The sequence below is a fragment of the Etheostoma spectabile genome, chromosome 8 (genome assembly GCF_008692095.1).
Source record: "Etheostoma spectabile isolate EspeVRDwgs_2016 chromosome 8, UIUC_Espe_1.0, whole genome shotgun sequence".
Lineage (NCBI taxonomy): Eukaryota > Metazoa > Chordata > Actinopteri > Perciformes > Percidae > Etheostoma > Etheostoma spectabile.
Window position 1 is genome coordinate 17,194,291 of NC_045740.1, and position 3,875 is coordinate 17,198,165.

Consider the following 3,875-nt stretch of genomic DNA (forward strand, 5'->3'; position numbering starts at 1 on the left):
GTGTGTGTGTGTGTGTGTGTGTGTGTGTGTGTGTTCCATTGGGATGCATTGACCCTGGGGATGATGGCAGCGATCCTGAGGCCCATCTGTCAGTCACACACACCAATTAACCCATCTTCACTTCAACGCACATTCTCCCAAATCATCAGTCAATGAGCTCTGAAGTGGCTGCGGACATTAAAACCCAATAAGCCGCGGAACATAAAACAAACCTCAGAGACGCAGGATTAACAGGGTGTCACCTGAAGACTGAAGCTAAAGGTCACCAGCTCCAACAGGGATGGGCAACATGTGTGATAAAGAGGGCCACAAAAATGTTATCCTCACTACCTGAGGGCCGGATTGTGACGGCGCACTTCCACCGGTAGGAGGCTGTAACTCTTAGAATAGCTACCAAATTAATGAAAACAACTAAATATATACTGTAATCAAAGTTTATATTTATCATATTCAAATGCATTTAGTAATGTTTATAGTCATTTAATGAACTTAACAGAGAAACAAAACATCCACATTCCTCAATAAATAAATGATAACAGTCACATAATTGTTCAGTCACATTTTAATTCAATGGTGTTTAACAAATTCACATACAAAAAGGTAAACAATTTATTATTATTGTCATGTTACTGTATTACTGCCTCTGCGTTATACAGGCTTTCCCTCCCTACTCTCTTGTTAACAGTGAAATCTCAGTCATATATAAGGTGATTCATCTTCAGTGAAAAGGGGAGTAATGTTACTGTACTGGCTTTCCCGACCGCACTTGAATGCAGCATTATTTCACAGAGAAAGAGAAGCGTAACATAAACAGATTTCCCTAATATTAGTTAATTGTAGTTATTTATGAGTTCTCACTAAAATAATGATACATTTGTTTTATTTTCACAACATCAAAATTAGAGTGCAAGTCACACTGAATCTAAAAAGATGCATCCTGTGTGTTCAGATCTGACAGAATCAGGATTTTGAGAAAGTGTCAACATTATTGAAGCGAATCGTGCTAACCGGGCGACAAGGACCTAATTTGTGTCCCTTAGTTTTAATCCAAATTGCCCCTCTGGAATAATAAAGTCACCTTGTACCTTGTATACGCTGCGGCCGACTTGAGCTACAAAAAGCAGCTCTGGCCGCCCCGCGACGACGCTTGTCAAAAGGTACGGGGAAGCTTTTGATGCTTTGGCCGCTCTGACGTAGCAGCATTCTATGTTCGATCGTATGTTTCTCTGGAATAAGCCAGCCAGATGGACGTCTATCTGATTGGTTGCTGGTCGTATGCCGCTGCTCCGCGTCATAGCTCGTTACCATAAAGTTGACCTAGTTTCAACTGTCTGCTTGACGCTCAACACGCCCAAAACGTGATGGCGATGGATTTGCTGCTTCCATTGAAAAAGCAGGACTTCTGGTAACTTTGAAGCTCAAGTCCCCCCCGGTGTGTACGTACAGTTACAGTTTAAAACCCTCTGCCCTAGAAGGAGCAACAAGGCTGAAACACCTCCACAACCAACTAACATTACTATATGCTCCCGGGTCAAAAGGGGCACAGAAGCCCATTATAGGCCCAGAAACCAACAGCAGGTTAAAATGGCTACATGTGTCTATCACAATGCAAGTCCACGGACAGTAAAAGTCACTACAGTATGATAACATTGAGTTATTCCCCATTCTTATCTGCCAGACTTTATATAAGTTTACAGATATACTTAGTTTTTTTTTTAATATGTATATGTAGACAAAGTGTTATTCAACATTCATTTATGATCAAATGTAGGTAAAGCGTAGGTGGAAAGCATTGTGAGGGGCACCCTTCACATTTAGACACACAGCACATAAATCTGAATCAGTATGCAGAGTGATGATGATTGGTGGCAACTGTAACACTGAGTCAGAATCATCCAGCAGAGAGAGAGAGAGATGAGGAGAGAGAGCGAGAGAGAGGAGAGAGAGGAGAGAGGATGAGAAGAGAGAGAGAGAGAGAGAGAGAGAGAGAGAGAGAGAGAGAGAGATCATCCAACACTCAATGACCTGCAATCACGTGGGATTTCACTTTGCTGGAGGGATCAATATGAGCCAAAGGATTTGATTTGACGAAGCGAAACAGATAACAGAGCCACAGCATGAACGGGGGAGGCGGAGGACGAACAGGAGAAATTAGACTGAGATAAAAAAGGGAAGAAGAGAGGATGAGAGAGAAAATTAAGGGGAAACCGGAGAAACAGGCCTGGTGTAGAGTTGGAGAGGGCGAGAGAAAGAAAGGATGAAAGGGAAAGATGAGAACGAGCAAAACAGACGATTTACTGCCTCCTCTGGCAGGCTGTTCCCACTCAGCTACGACCCCCTCACAGTTATGCAATGTGTTGACGGTTCGAGGTGTCACTGAGCCTGAACGCCATCTTTTTAATCACCCAAAACTCGTCCAACGCAGCGATCGGGTTTCATTTCATCTTGTGGGAGAGGCGGCAGTCTAGACGATAAAGTTGGGGAATTCCTGGCTGGAGACTGCGTGCAACTACTTCAGCTCAACTAGAAAGCTGCAACTAACAGTTATCCTTATATTTATGCATGTTTTCTGATTCATTATTAATTGTTGAGTCACTTTGAGTCAGAAACAAACCGAAAGACATTTGAAAAGCTCTATGCACAGAATGTGTGACTTGATAAATGACTTACAACCAACGTACGAATTGATTGTAAATTTAAAAAAAACACATTTTTACATCATTTAATTGACTTCAGCATTACTCCACTTCCACATGTACTACCATTGAGATGCTCTTTAGGAACGCCTTTCTCCTCCAATAGTAGACTGAGCTTGAACTTGTCCATCTTCATCCTCAATACCCCATATTTACTTTGGGCCTCTGAGGTTGAATCAGAATAGTGACTTTTAATGACAGTGTCCCTCTTTTGGCTGCTATAAATAAAGCTCAGAGCCACACAAGACAAGTAAAACACCAAAACATAATGAAGGTGTGGACGGTTGCAAAATAATTACAGAGGTTGGAGGTCCACTAAAAACCACAATCAGTGCCTGGAGCTCTACTGCGTGCATCACACTAAAAGCACTTCATCATAGTGAAGCGCTGAGTAGAAGAAGAAAAAGAAAAAAAGCAACAACAAAGACACCCAGTCACAGTTCAGTTAAGTTCCTTCACAGTACAAGTGAATCATCTCTTTGCATCAAGGCTTTTACGTTCTTGAGTTATCATACAAACGCAAACACAATATCCTGCTACTCTATTACGATGCATTACGCACTTTTTCTTGTACCTCCCTAAACTAACTTATATGTTCAAAAACCTAACCCTAACGTCATCCTGACCTTCGATCAAATACGATGGGAAGCTATCCCTGTCATCAATGGATCACGTCAATGTACCATACTGACAGACACACAGCACGCTCTCATGGCAGTGGGAAGCGGGTATTGATGGATCCCCGACAATTAGAGTGTGACCTTTTGGGAAACAGATGTGTGTGCAGCAGATGCTCAGGTGCTAAGATTTAGTAATCTGTGTGGCTTTCTACAACTGGATAGCTCAGGAAATTTGGTTTAAAGTCACAGACACAAAGATCTTGCTGGAGTACAGAAATCCTAGAATCCAGCAGTGGGCTTGGGGAAAAATATGAATCACGATTTTAAAGCTTAGAATTGATATCATGATTCATTGCCACGATTTTTTTTCTCACAAAGTATATTGTAAAAAGGATTCCTTCAGACTGGTGGTCGTACTGAACAAGCTAAAACCTCAGTGGATGCTTGCGGCATCATGTCTGCAAACTATTCAACTTCATCGGCCCGACTTGTGGAAGTGATTCCAAAACCCGTCACACATTTATCTCCCTCTTTCTCTGCGGTTGACTGAGTCAAATGA

At 42.0% G+C, this 3,875-nt stretch overlaps 1 protein-coding gene and 1 long non-coding RNA gene across 2 annotated transcripts in view; one reads left to right on the top strand and one right to left on the bottom strand.

Moving 5' to 3' along the window:
* The window catches only part of cttnbp2 (cortactin binding protein 2), a 96,255-nt gene that overhangs the window by 56,087 nt on the left and 36,293 nt on the right, over positions 1–3,875 (bottom strand). The window lies entirely within an intron of this gene.
* Positions 1,118–3,875, top strand: part of LOC116693832 (uncharacterized) — a 13,002-nt gene continuing 10,244 nt past the window's right edge. The window contains exon 1 of the long non-coding RNA XR_004333014.1: positions 1,118–1,216. This is a non-coding gene — a long non-coding RNA (uncharacterized LOC116693832). The remainder of the gene's footprint in view (positions 1,217–3,875) is intronic.